This window comes from Mytilus californianus, unplaced genomic scaffold (genome assembly GCF_021869535.1).
Source record: "Mytilus californianus isolate M0D057914Y unplaced genomic scaffold, xbMytCali1.0.p SCAF_15, whole genome shotgun sequence".
Classification (NCBI taxonomy): Eukaryota; Metazoa; Mollusca; class Bivalvia; order Mytilida; family Mytilidae; genus Mytilus; species Mytilus californianus.
This window is the reverse complement of record NW_026262637.1, coordinates 2,710,224-2,738,221: the sequence shown is the minus strand read 5'-3', so window position 1 is coordinate 2,738,221 and position 27,998 is coordinate 2,710,224. Positions and strand designations below refer to the sequence as shown.

Below are 27,998 nucleotides of genomic sequence, written 5' to 3'. Positions count from 1 at the left end.
CACATGTCGATGATAATAAAAATACGGAAACTATCTTAAAAATATTTCTGTTTAAAAAATACAACAATTTCTGTCTCAAGTAAAAAATAAAATACTTTATCAATTAAATTCTGCTTTGTTACATCTTTTTTAAGTTACTTGTTTAGTGTAATTACTATGGACAGTTATCAGTAAAAGAATGATTTTGTAACATGTCATACCAAACAAAGTTAAATATATAGACTAATAGGAATTTTAGTTTCAATCTACTTTTAATAGTTAATGTAATATTTGGAAAAACGAATACAAGAAAATTACCACACGAATCCGTTGCCCAATCTATATAATAAAACTAGACAGATTCAGACCTAATATGTATTAATCAGCAAAACATAGATCTTTCCTCGTTATGAAATGATATACATGATATGTACAAATGTAGATATATATAATTTGTAAAAAAATCTTGTTTGATGATTCAAACTAAAAAAGAAAATATTGTTTCGTTGCTTCCAAAATTTAAAATTTCTCAATTAAGGTAAATCTGGATGATTAATAATTTGTGTAATTAAAGTTTGAGATGCAAAGTTAACCTGCATTGAGAACACAGTTTATTCTGTATTGAAGTACAATCAAGAGAAGACAAAACTTTAATTACAACATTTCAATGAATTGGTTCCTAAAAATAAATAACACAAATGAGGTATCTATTGTATGCAACATTTGAAATATTAGCAAAATCATTATTTTACTTTATAACTTCATTCTACTTTCAGAAAGGCAGATTTTTGTATTTAGTTTTATAACAATTCTATCTTTAATATTCATCTTTAAAAAAAAGCAGTCTTTAACCAACACAAAATTTAAAATCATAAAATTACTCAATTCATCCCTTTTAAAAAAAATCACTTATAAAAAATGAAGGAGTTTTAAGTTAAAAAATAATGTCATATAGAATCAAAGAAATGTAATTTTTCAAACTGAATCCATAAATTCACTTTAAAAACATTTTATAAATCTTGCATTTATATAGTAAACAGATGTAAAACTATGTACATTTCAAAATTCAGCACTAAAATTATGTTGGAATTGATTAAAATACTGAAAAAAGTCAGGGAGAAAACCTATTTACAATATATTTGTGAAGGTTTTCTGTCATATTCACAAAATTCTCCACTATTGAGTAAAAATTAAAAATAGCTCTGCATTTCTTTGTTATACAAGTACCCTGAAACTATGTGTGATAAATTCATTTTGAAATATACTTCAAAGAGAAACAATCTTTATGATTCTAATATTGCTATAGTTTATAGTTGTGAAGCTGAATTGTCATAAGCGTAAGCTGCTTTTCCAATGTCTGTTAACTGTGAGTCAGCATTGTATAATTTTTCCTTGGTATTAGGTCCCCAGTCAGCTGTTGGCGTTGGTACTATTCTAAGTCTCTGTAAATATAAATAATATGTGGTTAAGTTGATGTTTGATGCAATAATATGTGGTTAAGTTGACGTTTGGTGCAATATGTGGTTAAGTTGACGTTTGGTGCAATATGTGGTTAAGTTGACGTTTGGTGTAATAATATGTGGTTAAGTTGACGTTTGGTGCAATAATATGAGGTTAAGTTGGCGTTTGGTGCAATATGTGGTCAAGTTGACGTTTGGTGCAATAATATGTGTTTAAATTGATGTTTGCTGCAATAATATGTGTTTAAGTTGATGTTTGCTGCAATAATATGTGGTGAAGTTGACATTTGGTGCAATATGTGGTTAAGTTGACGTTTGGTGTAATAATATGTGGTCAAGTTGACGTTTGCTGCAATAATATGTGTTTAAATTGATGTTTGCTGCAATAATATGTGTTTAAGTTGATGTTTGGTGCAATAATATGTGGTCCAGTTGACATTTGGTGCAATATGTGGTCAAGTTGATGTTTGGTGCAATAATATGTGGTCCAGTTGACGTTTGGTGCAATAATATGTGGTTAAGTGGATGTTTGCTGCAATAATATGTGGTCCAGTTGGCGTTTGGTGCAATAATATGTGGTCAAGTTGACGTTTGGGGTGCAATAATATGTGGTCAAGTTGATGTTTGGTGCAATAATATGTGGTCCAGTTGACGTTTGGTGCAATAATATGTGGTCAAGTTGACGTTTGGTACAATAATATGTGGTTAAGTTGACGTTTGGGGTGCAATAATATGTGGTTAAAATGATGTTTGTTGCAATAATATGTGGTCCAGTTGATGTTTGGTGCAATAATATGCGGTCAAGTTGATGTTTGGTGCAATAATATGTGGTCAAGTTGATGTTTGGTGCAATAATATGTGGTTAAGTTGACGTTTGGTGCAATGTTATCTACAGTGGTTATCAAAAATGTAGATTACTGTGAATCAATTATAATTCATGGAGTACTAATTTTCATGAGTTTTGTATGGATAGTTGAACCAAAAATTCTTTGAAAACAATAATGCATTTCACAGTGAGCAACTCTCACAAAGAAGACCTTTTTGGTCTCTGTCTCTGTCCTGTTTCAAAATACAACTTAGTTACCTTGCAAATTCAATTGCAATATTTAGCACATGTACCCAATGTTTCATTGAATAAAATTCTTAATTTTTAAATCCAAAATTGTGCTATTTATAAAGCAACACTGCCAAAAAACAATTAGTTAAATAATTGAATATTTCAGTGTATACTCACTTCAGTGACTTTCCCAGGAGTGATGATGAATTTATAAACAAAGTACAAAGGTATAGGACATAACACTACGGCAGTCACACACCATCCAATAATCTGGGAAAAATACTCCATCTTTTACTTTAGGTGGTATATACTCGATTAGACGCAAACAGACCCTGTAATGTAAAGTCAACATGATACATAAGCAATGGTTAAAATATTACTTTAATTTAGGTACATAGTCAATCTCATAGTATACAAACAGACCATGTTGCTTTTCCCAACAACATAAATTGTCAAAAATCTGTAAAATTTATTCAGTATGAGCAGTGAAAACAAGTAATGAATGAAATATAGAATAGTCTTAAAATATTATTTTACACTATATAAGACCTCCTCTTTTCTTTTATTCCTAGATGCATGGTGTTTAATTGAGTAATAGTTAACTATATGTTTTTGTTACTTTTGCTTGAACCTTTCTTTTTTTCCAGAGAAGTAGGATGTTGTTGGTTGTTGTGGTATTTTGTACTGTTCACAGCATGTTGTGGAATTTTGTGCTGATTTTTATCACAATATAGGCCCTTAGACAATTGAGCATTTTGATCTCTGTTGTGCACTACCTATAGCTATGCACAATACAATTAAATAGGAAGTATAAAAATGTTAAGAAGAGTATATTTGAAAAGATTTCAAATACTCATAAAAACATTTTTTAATTGTTTTACATTGTTATTTTCGGGGCTTTTTATAGCTGACTATGCGGTATGGGCTTTGCTCATTGTTGAAGGTCGTACAGTGACTTATAGTTGTTAATTTCTGTGTCATTTTTGTCTCTTGTGAAGAGTTGTCTCATTGGCAATCATACCACATCTTTTTTATATTTCCTGATATACAGATTATTTTAAAAATATCTAAAAGTTTTATACATAGAGTAAAGATGATTAAACCTGAAATTCTGTATATTCATAAATTTTTGCATGCATTTATTATTGCGATTTTTTAAAAGTGGATAAAAATTTGAAATTTATTGTAATTAAGTCTAATCTGCATAAATATATATGCATCAGGTGTCATAATGCATGTAATTATTGCAATCGCACCCAGTCCTCGCAATAATTTCTGAACAGTATATTACTTACCCCAATAAGAAGTGGTGAAGCTAACACCCAACAAAACAACCAATATGTTGTTGGTGCTGGGGTTTTACCCAACATAAATTCAATATCTTTTATAAATCTTGTCACTCATCTGTGAAAAAAAGTAAAAAGAACAATTTTTTTTGGTATGAATAATAATTAATTTAAAGTATCTGATGAAAAAGTTGGTTGATAAGAATAAAGGGCAGATAACTCAAACTGAAATTTTAAAACAAATAATATACGTTAGGGAAGAATTTTTGAGTTAGAACCGGATAGCTTTGTATACATCAAGTGTGTTGTCGTGTAACAACATGGCATTCTCTAAATTGTGCCATGGACTGAACATTCCTACTTCGACTAGACAATCATGTCTGAATGGTTTTGCACTGCTCATTTATAGCTTGCTGTTCGGTGTGAGCCAAGACTCTGTGCTGAAGGCTGTACTTTGGCCTATAATGATTTACAAATTGTGACTTGGATGGAGAGTTGTCTCATTGGCACTCATACCAAATCTTATTTCTTGATCTTCATGTTTAGCTGCTTGATTTATGATAAATCATGAAAATTGTTAAAAAAAAAAATCATCTTAAATTCATTTGGCCATGAATATTTTTGTTGATTTAAAGTTTATGGTTCATTCATATGTTCATAAAGAAACATGATGTTCATCTTCATTTAAAACCCTTTTAACTTCCTTGTTCAAAGAAAATACGACTGACTTACCATAAACCCATAGTAAGGATACACATTCACATGTGACTACACACAATACAGAGAAATCACTCACCATAAACCCATAGTACGGATACATATTCACAAGTGGCTACACACAATACAGAGAAATCACTCACCATAAACCCATAGTACGGATACACTTTCACATGTGGCTACACACAATACAGAGAAATCACTCACCATAAACCCATAGTACGGATACACTTTCACATGTGGCTACACACAATACAGAGAAATCACTCACCATAAACCCATAGTATGGATACACTTTCACATGTGGCTACACACAATACAGAGAAATCACTCACCATAAACCCATAGTACGGATACACTTTCACAAGTGGCTACACACAATACAGAGAAATCACTCACCATAAACCCATAGTAAGGATACACATTCACATGTGGCTACACACAATACAGAGAAATCACTCACCATAAACCCATAGTATGGATACACTTTCACAAGTGGCTACACACAATACTGAGAAATCACTCACCATAAACCCATAGTAAGGATACACATTCACATGTGGCTACACACAATACAGAGAAATCAGCGCCATAACTGTCCATCAATTCTACTATATAATCTCCTGTCTGTAAAAATAATAAAACATCATTTACAAACAAGACGGAGTTCAATGCATGCAAACCACTTCATCTAATTAGACTACGGTAATTTCTTTAGAGATAATCTCAAGTCAATTTGCATCAGTCTCCAATTTTGGAACTAAACAATATCTTAATATCTAAAACTCTGCACAAATACTTCAATATATTTTAACAACTATATAAAAATATTATAAAGACTTTATACTTTGTCAAATTCTTTGTTATTTTACCTCATACTATGTTCTCTGTATCTTTTTAAATTTTATCAAGAAACATTTTGTACTCCTCTACCCTTTGCCACAGTAAAAAACATCTTGCATTGTCCTTCAAAACCATATCAATTTCGTTACAATTTGTTTAAATCTTCTTTACATTATTTTATTCACAATTGCTTATAAAAGTAGAGTCTGTTTTGTATAGTATAAATAAAATAGTACCAGAGTTATTTCCCTTATATTGTAACTATTTTTTTTAGAATTTTCAATGATACATTTAATATCAATTTAGATAAAATAGACATTTTGTTAAAGAGCAGAAAATAAAATAATTACTGTTCAAGAAGAATAAAATACACATGAGACTTTAAAGCTACTGGTGTAACATGTCAAGGCCAAGAAGAAACCCACCATGTGCACCAAAACATATGCATGAGCACGACTATAATACTCACTTGCATAACACACCTCAAAGCCAAGAAACACACAATTCAACAATACACATATGACTTTTATACTTACTGGTGTTATACATGGTAAAGCCATAAAGAAACATATCACTCCCAATCCAATACACATGTGACTCTTATATTTTCTAAGTTTTGGGAACTCATCCTGTATACATGTCAAAACTGTCTCCAATATAGCAAACTGCAAAATAAAAATAGGCATTACATATCACAAAACTCAAAGAATTACAGCCGATTTCAATGAGTGTGTAAGCAAAGGTAATAGTATTGGTTAGCTTGCTTGCTAGCTGAACCGTGAAGACTAGGTTAGGTAAACTATCCTCCTTTTAAGAGTAGACTTGTCCGATAGATTATCTGTCTGTAGGACTAAGCTACTTTGAAAGGAGGGTAGTATACCTTACCTTATAATGACTTCATGGTTCAGCTAGCAAGCAAGCTAACCAAAGATATTACCTTTGCCTACACACTCAATGGAATCGGCTGTAACAGTTGATTCTGTTTCATACTAATCTATGACTACCTTACAAACTGGACTTGTTGGTATTTCATAGGGAACCAATGCTTTATAAAATAAAACTTGCCTATAGGTTTGCATAGAAATAGTCCACAACAATATAATTATTCCTAAATCCATAAAAAATAAAAGAATCCACAGTATTATAATCATTGCACAAATTTTAAAAAAAATGTTGGGAATAATATTCAAGTTTTGTTAAGAGTATAAGACAAAATTATCATACTAATGTAATAGATGGGTTATTTCCAGTCAAAAATTAGAAAAAAAGTCCTGGTCTTTTACAAAATTTATTAGAAAAGAACTCCTGTAGTTTATATTACCATTAAACCAGATTTATAGGTGCAAAGGGGAGATAATCCTTTTCCTTTAAATAAAATGTACAACTATCTGTCCTACCTCACTGTCAAGTCCAAGTGTAAACAACATGAAGAAAAACAAAACAGACCATAATTGAGGTAGAGGTAGGTTAGACAATGCCTCAGGGTAGGCTACAAAGGCTAATCCATAACCTGTAACAGAAAAAAATATAATTAATGAATTGTATTTTCTACTAGAGTTTTTTTGTTTGTTTTAACAGATTCTGAACAGAGGATCATTTCTGAATTGTTGTGATAGTCTCAGTGGTATCAAATTCAATATCAAATATCATCTTTGATTAAAATCTTAAAGGAAAATATGAATTAAGAAATAATTCATGGCAGCTGTAGATTTGTGGCTGCCATGAATTATTTGGATTCTAATGGGACAAATTCAGTAATTTTGTTAACTGTGATAGCCCTATACGCAAGATACTGTTTTGGCTGTTCCATTTTACCCCAATATGATAATATTATATAATTTAATAAAACAAAAAAATTTAAATCGTATTTTTCACCTACATATGTTCTTCTAATGTAATTTTATTGCATTCTGAGATGTATAGAAGCTTTTATTTAAACACTGAGTGTTTACATTTGATTTTTTGATTACGAAAACATACATATGATGTCACCTTGTTTCATTGCCATGCAAAGACGATAATATTTCATGAAATTTTCCTTTGATGAAATTTCAGCACGAAAAAAATAAATTGAAATGGACTGATATGTTTATTTTGCTTTAGAATAGATATAACTAAATGGTATCTGAATCTTGGACTATAATCTGTGGGTTTTAATGTCAAAATTTGAGAATACCTGGTAGTATAATTAAGTTGGGCGTAACACGGAACAGCTAGTTTTATGTAGTTATGTGCTTGCGCTAAAAGTAGATATACTATGATTATACTGGTTGACGATAACAGTTTGTCATATTAGAATTTAAATTTTAAAATAGCTTTACAAATAAAGACCTAAGGCATGCTACAAGAAAATTACAAAGTAATTTATGGTAAACTATTTCTTCATCTAAATCTATTCCATAATCTCTACAATGTATTGAAAAGTAACGTTTGATTAAAAATGGAAAACATCCTTGCTTACCTCCCCTGGCAACTTCTGAGACTTGAAGTCCTGTTTTCTTAGCTAATCCTCCAAATGTTGTAAAGATGACAAAACCTGCTAATATACTGGTAACCAGATCCATTACAGCGATTAACAAGGCATCACTATAAATATAAACCAGTGTTTAAATAATAAAACATGACTATTAAAACATATGCAATTTTCGAGTTAAAAGGGATCTATTTCTAGAACGGTAAATGAATCACTACCCAAATTCAAACTGTCTGTAAGCATTGCGTATGAATTTCATTAGTTTGTAGCACTGTGTATGAGTTTCATTAAAATTGGATGAGGCAAGCTTTAGAGTTAAGAGTGCAGAAACAAAATTGGACAGACAGAAGGTAATAGTTAACTTTAATAAAAATAATTACCAAAAAATAACTGACCATGTTAATTACATTACATCCCATCATATTTGATCATATAAATATAAATAAAGACTTAAATTTTCTGTCAAGGAAAATTAATCTTACCCATATACATAGTTGCTGAATTTGTTGTAACTTCCAAACATTATAATTCCACCAAACGATACACTGAGAGAGAAATACATCTGTCCTGCTGCAGCAACCCATACCTATAATAAATAAATTATATATATGTTAGACTCAGATCGACGTCCGGTCTCTAACTGACATCCTTTCCTCAAATCGACGTGCAATTCAGACGTCACATTCTCAAATCGACGTCCTATTGTTTGATCCTCTAATCGACATCCAATGTGCCGTCATGTATTGCCAAAACGATGTCCGATTTATTGTAGTCTTCTCTTATCGATGTTCAATATCAATGAATAATAAAAAAAGAAATTGCTGCACTTACACTTATACATGTACATGCATATTAATAAATGGCATATGCGTATACTTAAATAAGAACCCAACGACAAAGAAAACAAAACGACATATATATAGGGCAACACTCAGTCTTCAACAATGGACAAAATAAAGAAGTAAATGCCAACTGTTAGAGTATTATAATTTGGACTCTATAAGAATTTTGTCAACAAATTCATTTGTTTTACACCTGGAGTGAAAAATATACAAAATAAATTGGCATTATGTTTTTATGTTGTGCTGTTACACCACTGTTTCAGGTTAGGGGAGGCTTAAGCGCTCACAAACATGTTAAACCCTGCCAAATATTTTATGTGCCTGTAGTCTAGTGGTTGTCGTTGGTTTATGTCTTGCATATTTGTTGTTCAGAATTTTTTTTGTTATAGGTTAGTTTTTAGTTCTATAATAATTGTTTTATATGTTTCATGTCGTGACCTTTAATTTCCGACTTTATCATTCTATGATTCATTGTTGAAGGACGTACGGTATAGATATAAGAAGATGTGGTATGAGTGCCAAAAAGACAACTCTCCATCCAAGTCCCAGTTTATAAAAGAAAAACATTATAGGTCAAAATACAGTCTTAAACACGGAGCCTTGGCTCACAGCGAACAGCAAGCTATAAAGGTAAAGGGCTATATAATTGCTTACATTCACTTCATTTGAACTCTGGTGTATAGTTGTCCGATTAGCAATCTCACCACATCTCATTGTTTTTAATAAGCTCTTAAATTACATAAAAATTGATATCACAACCTGTAAACATTGGTAATACATTTAAAAAAAAAAACATTTTTAAATCTATTTTATTTGTCACATAAGCTATGTTTTGGTTGTAAAAATACTGACCTAGAACTGTCTTTACTCCTTTTTTATATTTATTCTTCTCGGACAATCCACGTTTCAGATTTGTTATAAACTTTGCATGTCCCCATTTCCGCAGTTTTGTTCATTTGTTTTAGATATATATTTCCGTATAATACGGCATGTTGGCCAAAAATGTCTCGGCGTTTGCATCTTTCCATAGGTCCATTAAAACGGACAGCGATTAGAGAAGCTTAAACTTGGACGTAGATTAGAGGAGCTAAACATTGGACCTCGGTTAGAGGGGGATATAATTTGCCGCCGATTTGGAATCTTATTTTATTGTGACGTCAGCTTTGGACGTCGATTTGAGGAACACACGTCGATCTGAGTCTTACATAAATATGTTGTAATACATAATTTTAAAGATAAAATAAATATGTCCTTCAAATTAAAGTAAAACTTTTTCCTTTATAATTTTTTCAGGGCTATTAAAGCAATGGAAGGCCCTAAAACATATTGTGGTACTAGACAGACATGGGTAAAGGAACTTTTAACAATATATCTCATAGTAAATAGTCTGCAGTCAGGAATATCAACCTCCTTAGTTTCCCCTCATAAGGTATCATTGAAACTCACAAGCTGAAATACAAATTGCCCCCAGCATAGAAGTGAATTTTAATTTAATAATATTTACAAATTATTTTAAGGTGGTACCAAACACCTTGATTAAAAAATTTCATTGGATATATAGCAGTTAGACAAACACTAATTCTGATCATTGAGAAGCTAATATTTCCTTATTATAATACATTATTAAAACACTCGGCTGATTTTTACAGAGTTATCTCCCTGTAGTGTTAGGTACCAACTTGAAAGGGTTACAAATCAAATATAGGACTTCTCAAATTTTAGGTACCCATGGTATAAAAAAACCACTATAATTAATTGACAAACACAGGGAATTGAATTTAAAACAAAATTCAAAACAATTGTCTATGATAATAATGACCAATATTTCTGTAAGTATATCTTACAATCATGACTCATATATATACCTTTAGATCTGCTAGTTTGGACCATTCAGGTATCAAAAAATATTTTACTCCATCAATAGCACCATCTAGTGTAGCTCCTCGGATCAACAAAATCAACAAGATTCATGTGGCTGTGAAATATACAACCTGAAAAGATAAAAAGTAAAAGTTCCAGTCCAGCAAAAAATAAAAAAAGATTTATGGGTTGAAAACCTACAAATAATTTCATATATTAAAATGCTAAGTTATATCAAAAGCCACCTAAGTTCATCGAAAACAATCCCCCTTTACGGAATGCATCCAAATTGAATATTTGTAAAATGGACTTAATGGCATCCTGCACAAACTTTAAAAATGCGTCAATAGCTTCTAACAGAACTTTTATCTCCAAATGTTACAATTTCAAAGGCTATATTGACAGTATCAATGCTAATAACAGAACAATTACTCAATCTGTCTTGGTAAAGTAAAACATAGTTTGTCTGGCAAAAATAAACAAATCTTGTTAGCTTAGGAATGAGCAAATCACTGCCGATTAAAAATCTATTCATTTCAAAACATATGATGTATAAATTTGCAAGGCAAACTATGGTTAATCAAACAAATATAAATAAGATCACACACACTTCCATTTCAAAGGTGCTCTATCAAATTATATTGTCTTAAACACACAAAATATAAATGAATGTGTTCTATATTATTAGACATTGACTTGCATACATATATATCATAAAACTTACTTTTCCAGATGACTTAATTCCCCTTACTAAACAGAGAACAACAACAATCCACGACAACAGCAGACAGAGTGCTAACTTCCATTGTGGATTTCCTGTGTCTGGGTAGAAATCATCAGCCTTGTTTATTACAGTTTTACTGAAAAAGAAATTGTTCTTAGAATAGGGGTGGTATTAATCTTACAGATAACATCCATTTCATATTTAAACTATTTGGATTGTTGTAGTTGTACAAAAGACAACTGTTACTGTAGATTCCTTTTTATTTGTTAGATATTAATTTTCTGGGTTTTGTTGGAATAGGTGAACCAGGAAATTAAATGCTTAACGATTACATGTACAAATGTTCTATTGCCTTGAACACAGACATTGGTAAAATCATGAAATAAAATACCCAGGTAAATAGGCTACTTGCCAATTCCCGTAATTGACCCTGTAATTAAAGATCCCTTTTTTAGTTGTCTCCCTTATGAGGGACATTAATTTTTATTTACAATGGAGAGCCAGCAGAAAGAGCAAATTTACCTGTGCGTAATGTGAGTAATCTTTAAGGTTTTTAAATCTTATGATTACATTAATTTGTTGTTCAGCTAAATACTTTTGACATCAGAAATTTTTTTTAATGAAAAATTAGTTAAACCGACAATTCATCACTTTCAATTCATCATGCTTTGCATTTGTAAATGCCAATTTTGTCCGGTATGGAACCAGTCGACGATTGACAAAGGGAAGTAATTTGTTTAAAAAGTGTGTAATAACAGAATCAAATTGGTAATTGGCAAATGGACTATTGGTACCCACGAAAATTAAAGAATCCACAGTATATAATTATATCTTTCTTTACAAAAATAAAGTTTCAGGCCTAAAGACGTGTCAATTTTTTAACCTGATTTCATTTTTAAAAAGCAGATTTTATATATACTACTGTAAAATTTATAAACTTAACAAACATCCTTCCATAAAATTTATGACCTTGAATACTATGACCTACTCAAAATACAGCTGTGCTACAGGTACTGGGACATCTCCTTGGTATGTGACCGTTAAATCCCTGGTCAGACAATATAGAATCTGTACTGTTCAAAAAACATCTACACGCTTTGTTATCAGTCAATAATTGTGTAATGTTCATAGAGCAATAGTCTAATCTCTGTGTCGACTGCTCCACACATCCTAATGGTAACCATTCCTACAATACAAACATTGGAAGGTTAACTACATCTAGGTCTTGTTACAAGAATGGCTATATACTAAAAAACAATTGTGATAATAATTAAACATCCAGTGGCAAATATTACATGAATAACTTTTATTTAGAAGAAGACACCCATGTATATGAATTGATATCTATAAACCCATAGTCATAGTCAACTATAAAGTATTTTTTTCTCATTTTTTAAGACTGTTGGGTGACCTTTAATTGCATATATCCACATTATACTTATTTATATGGTGGATAGTTGTCTCATTGGCAATCATACTTCATCTACTTATTTTTATATGAGTACTTGGCTGAAACTCTTTGAGCCAAGTGGTTTAACAATCCCTGTCAAAATTTATGGTGGACTTATCATGGCAGTTTAGAACATATATGGTTCTGGCAATGGGATCTGAACAGTTTTTTTTAAATATATCTTAGAAAAAATAACTAAATAAGGTTTTGACATTTTAGCGCAAAACATGCCTGCTATATACAGTTACACAATATTGCAAATTCACATGTTGTAATATTTTTCATACCATCAATAATCAAAATGAATTGATTAGTATGTCCCTAGTAAGCAGTGTTTTGTATAAATGCTCAAAATGGCAGCTTTAGCATGTTTAGGTCAGCTTCAGGCATTCATTTTAGTCAAATGTTCAGAAAAAGGCCATTATGTTTTATGAGACTCGAGTGCATATACTTGAAACTAACTGAATTTTAGTCAAGTTTAGTTACTTCTCGAAAATTCCCATAATGAGAAAAAAGCTTTTATGTCTCATTGGCAATCATACCACAATTCATTTTTATCTGTGGATTCATTTATTTTCTTGGGTATCAATTAGGGTGGATTGAGGAAAACTTACATTTTTGTTGATATTTGATTTCGTGATTTTGCAAACCTCTGCTTACAAAGCCTATAGAAAATGTGTAATTCGTTGTACATTTATATTCGTGGTTCACCTGTACCCACAAAACCCACGAAAATTGGTATCCAACAAATAATAATGAATCCACAGTATATGGAAAATTGAGCAAAATTTTGAATAATAACTGTTTCCTCATTTTTATAATGTCCATCTTGAAATTGTTCCAAATCCCTAGTCTAGACCATACTTACATCTTCACAAACAGTCCAGGGTAAAGTTTTCTGCATGTAGGAGAAGAAGTAGATCAGTGTATAGGCCATGATCACATTATAGTAGATTGCAACTACTAAGGATATTAGAGCCATAGATATACCAATACCTGCAAAGTTAATACACTTGTATAAGATTTATATTCAGTGTATACATGTAGGCCATGATCACGTTATAGTAGATTGCGACTACTAACGATATTAGAGCCATAGATATACCAATACCTGCAAAGTTAATACATTTGTGTTATTTATATTTAATACGAAATAAATTATTTTATAACATGAAGAAATTGAAAATATTTTGTATTATGTAATAAATCTTTGTACAAAATTCATCATTTACAATACATTAAACCTGCATAAAATTATTTTGTATAAAATTCTACACCTATAGTTTTCTCACATTTACAAATGAAAATTGTAAATGTATTTCAGATATACTTCAATATTACATGTACCAGCAAACTTTTCTCATCAGATGTGGAAAAACAATATAAGTGTTTAATACCATTAGGCAAAATAAGATCAAAATAAAAAAAAATAATTCTAGGTTGCCAAATTCCACAATGAAACGTTTTTTGTAGGTGGATTAAAACCCTATTTTTTTCTTCTTTCAAACATCACATATCTTAATCAAAGCACGAAAGCGCTGTAAAGGCAGTTAATTACAGGTTGTGTGTATTTTAAGTCCAGTTATATCATTATCTTGCATAGTACAGTGTACTTATCAGAGGTGGCTTTCAGTATTTAAGATTTAGAGTTCTCTAATGATATTGAATAAGTTTTATGAATGTCATATTCTGAGCACTCTATGAAGGCGATTGTTCTCACTTGTTTATGAACTAGTGCATTATGTCCAGTTTGTACCTTTTTTATCTATGTTTATAGTCAAATTAGTTATCAAAGGTACCAGGATTATAATTTAAAACGCCAGACGTGTGTTTCGTCTACATAAGACTCATCAGTGACGTTCAGATCAAAATAGTAACAAAGCCAAACAAGTACAAAGTTGAAGAGCATTGAGGACCCAAAATTCCAAAAAGTTGTGCCAAATACGGCTAAGGTAATCTATTCCTTGGATAAGAAAATCCTTAGTTTTTTCATTGGCAATCATAACACATCTCCTTATTTATATAATGATCTATATTCAACGACCTCAGGTACAAAAAAAATGTATGTAACTAAACTATGATGGGAAACCTTTGACTTCTTTCTTTATATAAACTTTTGATTTGGTACCATAGAACTATGTAGAGTAAATGTACATTGCAACATGTCAACTCTTTCAACTCAAAGCAAAATTATATTTCCAAGCATAAAGTAATTTATGAATGAAATAAAATGCTCCGCTGGGGCGCAGCTTGATACGACCGCAGAGGTCGAACCCTGAACAGTTGGGGCAAGTATGAACACAACATTCAAGCTTGATTCAGCACTGAATTTGGATTGTAATTAAATATTTGACACAGCATAGGTTTCTGTCACAGAATGAAAGTGGTCTAAGATACTTAAAAAAATTTAATTTACCTATTCAAACCATATCATTATTATTTGCTTTTATATATAAATCAGAAATAACCAATTTAAAAAGGAAAATTTTAAAGAAAAAAAAAGGAAAAAGAATCCCCCCCCCCAAATTTTTTGAACCCCCTTATGATTCATCACCCCCAAACTCAATCCCAGCCTTCCCTATGTGGTATGGTACCTTGCAGTACAATTTCAGAGAGATCCATACACTTGAACACATGTTATTGTCTGGAAACTAGAAAAATGCTTGTTTTTTGGCCCCTTTTTGGTCCCAAATTCCTAAACGTTTAGGGCAATTACCCCCAAACTCAAACCCAGCTTTCCCTTTGTGATATGGAACCTTGTAGTACAATTTCATAAAGATCCATACACTTACACACAAGTTATTGCCATGAAACTAGAAAAATGCTTGTTTTTTGCCCCTTTTTGGCCCCTTATTCCTAAAATTTGGAGGCAATTACCCCCAAAATCAATCCCAGCATTCCCTTTGTGATATGGAACCATGTGATACAATGTCAGAGAGATCCATAGACTTACACACAAGTTATTGTCATGAAACTAGAAAAATGCTTGTTTTTTGCCCCTTTTTGGCCCCTAATTCCTAAAATTTGGAGGCAATTACCCCCAAAATCAATCCCAGCATTCCCTTTGTGGTATGGTACCTTGCAGTACAATTTCAGAGTGATCCATACACTTGAACACAAGTTATTGTCTGGAAACTAGAAAAATGCTTATTTTTGGCCCCTTATTCCTAAACTTTTTGGGCAATTACCCCCAAACTCAATTCCAGCTTTCCCTTTGTGATATGGAACCTTGTAGTACAATTTCATAAAGATCCATACACTTACACACAAGTTATTGCCATGAAACTAGAAAAATGCTTGTTTTTTGCCCCTTTTTGGCCCCTAATTCCTAAAATTTGGAGGCAATTACCTCCAAATTCAATCCCAGCATTCCCTTTGTGATATGGAACCTTGTGATACAATGTCAGAGAGATCCATAGACTTGCACACAAGTTATTGTCATGAAACTAGAAAAATGCTTGTTTTTTGCCCCTTTTTGGCCCCTAATTCCTAAAATTTGGAGGCAATTACCCCAAAAATCAATCCCAGCATTCCCTTTGTGATATGGAACCTTGTGGTACAATGTCAGAGAGATCCATACACTTACACACAAGTTATGTCTGGAAGTTACAAAAATGCTTATTTTTGGCCCCTTTTTGGCCCCTAATTCCTCAACTGTTGGTACCATAACCCCCAAAATCAATCCCCACTTTCCTTTTGTGGTATTGAACCTTATTTTAAAATTTCATTGAGATCCATTCACTTAAACTAAAGTTAGAGTGCGAAAACTAATGTGTCTTCGGACGACGACGACAACGATGACGACGCCAACGTCATACCAATATACGACCACAAAAATTTTTTTGCGGTTGTATAAAAAGGAGTTCTTAATTAAGAAATAAACTGATTCGCTGAGCGCAGCTGGATACACCCGCAGAGGTACTACCCTGAACAGCTGGGCAAAAATGGACACAATATTCAAGCTTGATACAGGTCTGAATTTGGATTGTAATTAAATATTTGACATATTATAGTTTCTGAATAAATGTAGTCAATGAACTTGAAATCGGTTATATGAATTGAATTTATATTCAATTAAAGATTTCTTGCTGTTGTGCAATACACTGTGCTGTTGTGCAATACTTAATAAATCTGTTGCCAGACTATAAACAAATAAAGTTCAATTTCTTCTCAATGTCATATTTGAAATTTATGAAAATCAATAGGGAGATTACATCAATAGCTATAAATAATTCACCAAAGTTTCATGTGAACTGCTTAAAGCATTTTTGAGTTGTTGTCCAAAAACTGAAAAATCCCCCCTTTTTTAATGAATAAAACCCCATAACTCAGAAATGTAAAATCTAAAATTTATAAAATTCTAAAGGGAGCTTACGGAATGATAATTTAGTCTTAGATGCAAGATTTTTTTATCAGTTGTTAGTGGCTTTGAACTAGCTGTCAGTAACTGCGAGTACTCTCAGATTTGTACTTAGTGTCTTTTTGTTGTTTGGATGTACAACTACCCGACCACGTCCACTTGTATTTGTATTTATCCATCTGATGAGTTTAGCCTCTTTCAACTGATTTTTATAGTTCTTTCTTATATTGTACTGTTACACCACTGTCCCAGGTTAGGGGGAGGGTTGGGATCCCGCTAACATGTTTAAGCCCGCCACATTCTGTATGTACATGTATGTGCCTGTCCCAAGTCAGGAGCCTATAAAAGTGTAATTCAGTGGTTGTCGTTTGTTTATGTGTTGCATATTTGTTATATTTGTTCATTTTTTTACATAAAATAGGCCGTTAGTTTTCTTGTTTGAATTGTTTTACATTGTCATTTCTGGGCCTTTTATAGCTGACTGTGCGGTACAGGCTTTGCTCATTGTTGAAGGCCGTACTGTGACCTACAGCTGTTAATTTCTGTGTCATTTGGTCTCTTGTGCATGTGTGGAGAGTTGTCTCATTGGCAATCATACCACATCTTCTTTTTTATATTTACATCAACAGATATAAAAAATTCACCAAAGTCAAGGTGAGACAACAAAACTTAGTTGTAAGATCTCTGAAATTTTTTACAGGGTACGAGTTTTTCTCATTGTTGGAGATTGTACGGTGACAGTAACACCTGTAACTGCTTAAACCCATTTCTTATGCACTTTAGTTTGATAAACTCACTGAATATCATACCACATCTCCTTATTTTTATATGCATTACAATTTACATGTGCATATAATTGTAAATATATATATATCAGAACAAAATTCATTGCGTCACTTTTATTTATGCATCCTTTGGCACAATACAAGTTCTAAAATTACACAACATAAAACAACTAAATGTTATTTCAGATGAAAGTTTTGTTTCAGTTCCATTCATAGGATTTATTAGAATTTTGTATGTTTTGCCAAGTCCAATAATTCGCTCTATGTGACATAGAGACATAGTTGACTAAACCACCAGGTGTCGAACATTCAAGAATTTTCAGTGTTTCTGTTTTTATTTGATGAAAAGGTTGCCTGAGCTCTAGGAGCTTTAGGTTTTATCACGGGATATTCTGTGCTGTCAATAATAATCCAAGTCGTAGGAAACTTTAATTTGAAGTTGGATGGTGAAAAATACCTGACTATACCACTAGATGGCCAAGTGTTAGCCTCACACCACTGTTTAGACATAAAAACAATCCATGTATACACAATATTCTTAACACTAGATTCAATCTAGAATCTAGACAGTTCAAAGTTGGTTGTATGATGCCTCAATTTCATCAAAGTCATAAAAAAACTGATTTTCAACTGACACCCTATCAATTTGAAAATATATGTATCTCAAACAATGTGCTGCTGGACCAAGTGTGGTCAAAACAAATAAAAATTTAGTATACAACTCTAATCCGGTATAAAAATGCATGGCTGTGTCACGTGTCTTCATTTCAAAATTCTCTGCTGAAAACATAGGCATTGATGGTGTTTGCGTAATTCCATCTGTGAAGCTCAACATTAGCTCGGCAGTTGGTGGTGGACAGTCATAAATCCTTTCTGCAGTATGAATGACTTCTTCAGGAAAACCAACTTTACAATCAAAACTTTCCTCTAGATTTCTACTACAATATTCATCAAGTTTAGTTCTTTTGTTTTCACAGGAAACTGCCCTGATTTTTCTTTTTGCGGACGATTCAGTCTCTTGCTTGGTCCAGGAAAATAGGCTGGGAATTGCAGTAGACTTAAGTCTCTGTATGGTGGGTTTGCGCCCTGAAAAAGGTTATAAAACATTAGTTTTTTTATAATTAAATGAACTTCCATTAGCAATGTATACTTTGTACTACCTGGCGAAATATTAACTAGATTTATTCATTACAATCTGGATAAGTCTATGAGGCATAGCATATGCATTCCTGTCATTACTACATTAGCATAATTACTGCTAAAATAATTCTCAGTATGATATACCTCTTGTAAGAAATCATTATAATTGTAGCAATCACCAAAAAATCTCAAACAGATCACATTGAATCGTAATCCAAAAAATTATGACGTCTTGAATTACCCACCCCCTTTTATTCTAAAACGATAATTGCGGTTGTAAACAGACTTTGGTTTATTCGCATGGCGATTACATATATAACTATATATTTCACAAAGAAAATAGAGTTTTACCATGAATAGTTTCCTGCACGTAGACTTTTTCAGTAAAACGTGCCTTGCAAACAACAGCTGATTGAGATGGACTCCACGATATCATCGTGTTCTCGTCCAATCTGCGTATGGGCCATGGCGTTGATCCAACTTTTCCTTCTTTTTAAGTCATTTGGAAATTGCATGTCCTCCTCTTAAATGACATCCCGGTACACAACAACAAGTACTTGGCATCGTTAATTAAAAATATAACTGAAATAGTTGCACAGTGCAGAAACCGGAAGTAGAGGAACAGGATCCGCTACCACGGCGCCACCTATTCAGGAACGATAATTTGCTACTTTATATAACTGCGAAAATAACGTTAGACGGGTTCACGTGCATAAACAGAATTGCACTTTAAATTGTATAATATAATTCATGTTCAGTCGACCTTTAAATATTATATCAACGACTGAAATGATTTATAAACATCTAGATTGCAGATAACACTCGAAATTAACCCGAGATCTTTCCACACGGAATTCAAATAATTCTAGTTTGTCAATCGGTTGACTGCTTATAATGCAAAATACTAATATATCAAAAGTTTTTAAAACTAACAAAACACAATGATCGTTTCTCTATTTCCCAATGTAAATGAAATGAAACAAAAAACATTTTATATCGCAATAAGAAGAGGAGAGAATTCAACATTTCCGGATCTACTTGGAGTCTAATGACCCCCCACGTAGATAAGTTGGATATCGCGGAAGGAAGGATTAACCCGGCAACTAGAAAGGCATTAAAGCACTGCCTTTAAAAATGTCTCTCCATCATCATCTCAAACTTCAAAGATTGAAACACTAATTATAAATTAAACAAATAATAAACCAATGATTTTTTTCTTCAAACCATGAAATATCAATTAACAAATACTACTACAAAAACACTATTACCTTTAGCACTTGGGTTCATTTTCCAAACCCCTGTTGGTCCTAAACCAGAGAATTGACCCATTACTAACTCCATGCAGGCATTCCTATCAGGAACTGTAGGACTAAATAAGCAATCAGGAAGGCAGCTGAAATTAAGAAAAAAAATGTGAATAAAATTCTCAAATATTAAGATATATGATTGTTTGTTGGTTTATTGGACTGAAAATTTGTATGCAAGTAACACATCTTGCTGCCACAGTTGTGGACCCTGCTGCTACAGTTGTGGACCCTTTGTACACAGATCAAATATTGAAAAGATTGTCATCTGCAACAGTTAAAGCAGTTGGAAGATTTTTTCGTTGACTGATTGAGTTCTTCCACCAATATCTTTTTACTTATAAAACAATAAAACAATTTACAATATAGTTTTATCTATGATATGAAATCCAAAACTAGAACTTGTCTCTATTTATATTTGTGTCACATTCTCATTAGAAATATTTAGGTGTGATGCGACTTGTGATGATGGTTAATTAGACATTTAATATGTGAATGGCATACAATACCATGATAAACAGGAGATGCTGATACTTTATAATGATTCCATGCATTATGCATTGTTGCCTATAGAAAAAACATAAAATACTCAATAAATAAAAATTTTAGAGTATAAATCTCTATTTTTTTAACATGAATCTGGCAGCTAATGACACTTTAATCATTTAACATGTTTAGTTTCCTTACAGACTAACAGACTTGGGGTAATTGCAATTGTAATCATTAATCAGCTGTAATTGATTACAATTTTTCAAGTAATCATTGTAATCATTAATCAGCCAAAAATATGATTACATGTAATTTAATTTAATCAATTACTTTTCAAAATATGTTTAAATAGTTTGGTTTACTTTATAAATCATGTTAATTGATTATTATACTTCAGTAAAAAATAAACTGTTACAGTATTGAAAAGTCATCATAAGCCTAAGAACAGACATATAATACAATTATATGTCTCTGGCCTTAGTAAAAGATATTGTACATATATTCACAATTTAAAGATGTACATATATATATTTGATAATAACTGTTATAAATTAAGTATACTTTTCTTTAACCCTGAATTATAATCTTTTGTTAATATTGTGATTTTTGTCACCTTTGAATTGACAGGTAGGAAACCATTTCAGGTTTGTTTTTATTGCAATTACCAATTGAGAATAGCTATAGGACAATATATATGATAAGAGATTAATCAGACATGTGGACATGGTGGAAATTTATCTAATTAGCACAAACTAAATTAAAAGTTAGACAAATATTTTGTTTAAAATAAGCAAATTTTTGTATGTATTTGGACTGGACATGTAAAATTCAATGATTTTAGTACTTGTTTATGTTTACAATTTGATTTAACAATTCTATTAACATTTTACATAGTTTTTATCTGGCAACTTTATTTCATCCATATTTTAACTTCCATAAACAGCACCTTGAAATACATATAAAGTCTGGAAGAGGTCAGAAGGTAAACAGCAAACTCTTTATAAAGCTATATTCAATTGAAGTCAAAATAATTCAGAGATCAATGATGATAAAGTGTAATGGGTCATAACCAGTGGCACAATGTTCATGTATGTATGAAGTGAACTTTTGTGGTTTATTAAATAGATGAAGTTTGAAGTTATCATTTTATAATATATCAAACAAAATCCTTTCTAATATGCTCTTGATATATTAAACGGTAATTCATTCACTTCATTCAAAATGTTTTTTTTTTAAATTCATTGTAATCAGATGTAATCATGATTACTTTGCCAATGTAATCATTAATTTAATCGAACACTTTCAGAAATGATGTAATCATTAATTTAATTTAATCGTACAAATGACAAAGTAATTGTAATTTAATCAATTACATTGAAAGTAATCGGACCCATCTCTGCAGACTAACAGTAAATCTTTTCTTCTATAAATTTTGGCTTTGTGAAAGGGTTAAAAAGAGTTATGTCAGACAATGTAAATTTGCAATTAACTAATTCAGAACAATAAAAACTTTTAAGTCAGACTTTTGGTTAGAATAACTTGATTCTGTCTAGATGTATCTATTACAAGCTAGAAATTTAATGAAAAACCTGCAGTGTGAAGGTGTTAACCATAATTTACATACATGTATCTAGTCTACATGTTCTTACTGTTTTCTTGTCAAATCATTTAATATTATGCTAAATTTCAGATTAAAATTAATCTTTACACTATAACATATGAAATAATTTTAATACATGTTTAAATTCAATCAGTTTTCACATTGGTAACACATGTACTTGAAAGACATGTCATTAAGTTGTCTACGTTTCAATTTACAAATCATTTCCAAAGATTTCTTTCAGTGAGTCATAACTATACAATGTACAAATATACACCCAGTTAAGAAGCAGTAAAGATCGATCAGATTTTAAATATTTGGGTAAAACATGATTGTCTTTTAAAAAACAACGCCATAAAAACCAATGAACTTAAATGATTTAGTCAAACAAAACCTGTTATACCAGTTATTGTCAGTACATTTATTCTTTAAAATATTCAACTCCTTTAATTTGTCCTTACATGTATATGATATACATGCAGTGATAAACTATTATTGCATTCATTAATTTTTCCCATACATTTCAGCTGTTAAAATGATTGTAATTATTAGGTAGGAGTAGATTCTTCAAATTGACAATGACAATTTACCCTGATTGACCTTCAGTCAACTGTGGTAACTTGTTCGTAAAAATGAACATTGGGCTAGTCAGCCTAGTGGCCATGCAATATCTTACTATCTAGATCATTGATTATCAACTAGTATTGTAAAATAAGCGCTCAGATATATTTCACTTAACTATGTTAATTTAAATCACGCATTAATGTATCATTCAATGGTATAGTTCTATTTATCATTTAATTAACATAAGCTTTAACAGCTATAAACATGAATAACAGTAATACCTCCTCCATTTTCATAGGCCAGGTAAGGAAAACGCCATACATTTCCTAATCCTACAGAAAGTCCAATGCATGACAGAATAAACTCCCATTTGGAGCCCCATTGTCCTCTATCTTCAGTATCTTCGTCAACATTTACATCAACATCTCCATTCCGTTCTTTTAAGCCATTATTTACATTGTAGCTATCTTTTGTGTCTATCTGCAATTAAAAATGTAGCAAATAGCTTTAATAAATAAATCAGATTCATCTAGTCTTGAGTTATTACAAGTCATAGAAGATATACATTTTGCATTTCTGGTTAAAATCCTGATAAGGCCGGAACAAAAATCAAAATATAGTTATATTATCTGCCTCGCTATCCCTTCCCTTAATTTTGATGCTGACCCTAACAGATATTATGAACATTCTATTGTTTGAGCACAATTTACAATGATTAAGTCCCAAAATTCTCCATGAATTGTACATGTTATATAGTGTTAAAAAATAAAACGATTTTACCTGCCATTACCTCTTTTTTCTGCCAGGAGATAGGAACCATTAAAATCATGTGTGTATGTTTGTTTATTGGTAGCAATTTTATTTTCTTTCATTGATCATTTACAGTGGATTCATTTATTTTCGTGAATATCAATTTTTTTGTGAATTGAGCTAAAATTGCATTTTTGTGGATATTTGTTTTCATGGTTTTGACAAAGTCTGTATAAATGCCAATTTAAAATTTCTTCCTCATTGATCAGTTAATTTCGTGGTTTACCTGCAGTATATACCAACGAAATTGTTGTCCAATGAATAATAATGAATCCAGTTTTTATAAAAAAATCAGTGATTTTCCTAGTATTTAGGGGAAGGGGCCCATATCCCAGCCAGGGCCCATGCAATTGGGAATAAAAGTTCGTGAAATGTTGGATTTGGGGAAAATATATTAGTTCATTTATAACGATGGCTCAAGGGGATATCTTAATTATTGACTGGCAATAAAATGAGACAATTTAAATCATGTTACAATAGTTAGGCCAAGTGAAAATATATGTGTGGTTCCAGTTACATACTTAAAAAAACAAGGGTCGGTAGGGCGGCAATTTTTTTTTTTTTTTTTAATTTTTATTTTGGATTTCCAAATTTCGGAAAAAAATTGTGTGTTTACCGAAATTGATTGTAGTATTATACACGCCCCTACTGGAAGTTCGCCATTTTTACATGTGTTTGGTTGTAAAATAAACAGTCATATCATGTTTTAGTTGATTTTGTTGCATTCTGGATGACAGAAATCTATGAATTTAATTATATAAATTCACAATCCTCAAAATTTGATCGTTTTGAAAATTTATTTTTTAGAAATGAAAAAAAAGGTTCTAGGGTCGGGGGGTTTAGACTAGGGTCGGTCGGGTAACTGGACCCACACATATATTTTTATTTGGCCTTTAATAATCAAAGGTACCATCATTATAATTTAATACGCCAGAAGCGCGTTTCGTCTACATACATGTAAGACTCATCAGTGACGCTCAGATCAAAATAGTTATAAAGCCAAACAAGTACAAAGTTGAAGAGCATGGAGGACCCAAATTCCAAAAAGTTGTGCCAAATACGGCTTAGGTAATCTATTACTGGGATAAGAAAATGACTCTTTTGTGATGACAAGAATTTTTTTTTCTTTCTAGAAACAGACCAACTTTATAAACCAATATCATCTGGATAGAAGATGAAATTATTCACACTCTTAATTTTGATACCAAGTTCTTTTGGGGGATTTTGGGTCTGCACTCTGCAGTATCAGATCAATGCATGCCAAAATCTAGTCCAAATAATTATGACGTCAGGCAAGGCTATTTTAATTTTTTTCTGGGACGCCTTTCTAGTGACAAGCCTTGCCAGACGTCATAATTATTTGTACTAGCCAAAATCAGCAAATTACTTCATGCAGACTCTGCCTCCTTCACCATTAAAATGAATTACCGAAATCCTTTTCTGCTATAGAAGATTCTCATGCATGCACTTGAATACAATCCCCGACTCTTTCGTAAGAATAATACTTATTTGTTTTATATAAAGGTCTCCTTGAGTTAATTGTTTTGCAAAAATTCTATTTTGAAAAACAATAGTGCACTAAACTATTATTGGTACCGGAAGTTAATTTTCTAAAAATGAAACTGAAACGAGCAATGTGTAAAAATTTCCGGAAATGTAAAAATCTAACCTTTGTTGATCTTTGTTATCCTTAATGACTTACTTCGTTATTAGAAATATAAACATATATATCGCTCAAGTAAAATCATATATAAAATATCATATACAACTGTAGCCAGTGATTGAGTTGGGGGAGGGAGATCAGGGGGTTCTCAGTATCGAGGTTCTATCAATCTAATTAAAATTAAATCTCTCACTCGCTCATTTGGCACACAGCGACCAAGCATAACAAAATGAGCGAGTGAGAGATTTAATTTTAATAAGATTGAAGTCAGGATGACAATTTGGGTAAACAAGTCAGGATAAACAATTAAAAAAAGGCAGGACCGAATAGAGTAAAAAATAAAAAGGCAGAACAGAGATTACAACAGTACTAAAAAAAAAGCAGGACAAAATATGTCATCCTTGCTAACCTCCCTACAAAATCAAATGATAGCTACCTAACTATATAGTTGACCAATTGCTTATAGTATTGGTAAAGCACTAGCCCAACCATTCAAAATACTCGACATTGGCCAATAAACCTTGAAAATGATGTCAAGGTTAGATTAACCCTTCCAGACAGATATGTAGTAAAAATATTACTTACAGTAAAAAAGTAAAAAAAAACTTTTCACTCACTTGAATGTTTATTGTTACACATGAATTGTAAATAAAACTGTATGGAAAGATTTAATGTTAACAATATACATGAAAGGAAATTTTAAATGAGGTCAAGGTCAAAAGCAATGTTACAGACGGACATATCCATCCGACAATCATTCCATACAATAAAATTGAAGGATGAATTTTGAAAAATAAAAGGCAGAACAGGAGTTTGAGTTAAAAAAAAGCAGGATGAGCAACTTGGTAAAAAAAAGTCAAGATGACAATTTGTGTAAAAAAAGTCAGGATAAACAAGTAAAAAAGGCAGGACCGAATAGAGTAAAAAATAAAAAGGCAGAACAGAGATAACAATCAAAAAAAGCAGGACCAAATTTGTCATCCTAGCTAGCCCCCTAAAATCAAATGGTAGCTCCCTTACTATGTAGTTTACCAATTGCTTATAGTAGTGGTAAAGCACTAGCCCAACCATTCAAACTTATATTTGGCCCAGGGACCATTTATGAACATTACACCCTGGCCGTATTGGTCACAACTTTTTGGAACTTTTGGTCCTCGGTGGTCTTCAGCTTTGTACTTGTTTTGGCTTTCAAACTTTTTTCATCTGAGCGTCGCTGGTAAGTCTTGTGTGGACGTGGCGCGCGTCTGGCATATTGAATTTTTAACCTGGTACCTTTTGTTGGCTTTTATTCGTTTGTTTCTCTGTCCTATATTTTCTCCCATTTATTTGTATTGTAGTCCTGTCATGTAATGTTGTCATTTTAATGTTATAATTAACATTGCCATTAAAGCGGGAGGTTTGGCATGCCACAAAACCAGGTTCAACCCACCATTTTTTTTCTTAAAATGCACTGTACCAAGTCAGGAAAATGGCCATTGTTATATTATAGTTCGTTTCTGTGTGTGTTACATTTTAATGTTGTGTTTCTGTTGTGTCGTAGTTTTCTTATATTTGATACGTTTCTCTCGGTTTTGGTTTGTGGCCCGGATTTGTTTTTTCTCTATCGATTTATGAATTTCAAACAGCGGTATACTACTACTGTTGCCTTTATTTACAGTCGTTCCAAATATCAAAAGTAGTTGACCTATTGATAATAGTATTGGGAAAATTACTAGCCCAACCATTCAAACTTAACTTTGGCCAAAGAAACATGCATGAACATTGGAACGAGGTCAGAAAATACCTGCTTGACATAAATGTACACCTTACAGTAATTCCATATATCAAAAGTAGTTGACCTATAGATAATTTAATTGAGAAACCACTAGTCCAACCATTTAAACTTAACTTTTGCCAAAGAACCATGCATGGACATTAGATCGAGGTCAGAAATTACCTGCTTGACATAAATGTTCACCTTAAAGTCATTCCATAGATGAAAAGTGGTCGACCTATATATAATAGTATTGGGAAACCACTAGCCCAACCATTTCAACTTAACTTTGGCCAAAGAACCTTGCATGAACATTTGATCGAGGTCAGAAAATACCTGCTTGACATAAATGTACATCTTACAGTCGTTCCAAATATCAAAAGCAGTTTACCTATTGAAAATAGTATTGGGAAATCACTAGCCCAAACATTCAAACTTAACTTTGGCCAAAGAACCATGCATGAACATTAGATCGAGGCCAGAAAATACCTGCTTGAAATAAATGTACACCTTACAGTCATTCCATATATGAAAAGTGGTTGACCTATATATATTATTTAATTGGGAAACCACTAGCCCAACCATTTAAACTTAACTTTGGCCAAAGAACCATGCATGCACATTAGATCGAGGTAAGAAAATACCTGCTAGACATAAATGTACATCTTATAGTCATTCCATATATCAAAAGTAGTTGACCTATTGATAATAGTATCGGGAAATCACTAGCCCAACCATTCAAACTTAACTTTGACCAAAGAACCATGCATGAACATTAGATGATCTTAGATCGAGGTCAGAAAATACCTGCTTGACATAAATGTACATCTTACAGTCAT

At 31.9% G+C, this 27,998-nt stretch overlaps 1 pseudogene; it reads right to left on the bottom strand.

The window, feature by feature from the left end:
* Window positions 1-9: 9 nt before the first annotated feature.
* LOC127725939 (sodium- and chloride-dependent neutral and basic amino acid transporter B(0+)-like) lies at window positions 10-27,998 on the bottom strand (annotated as a pseudogene).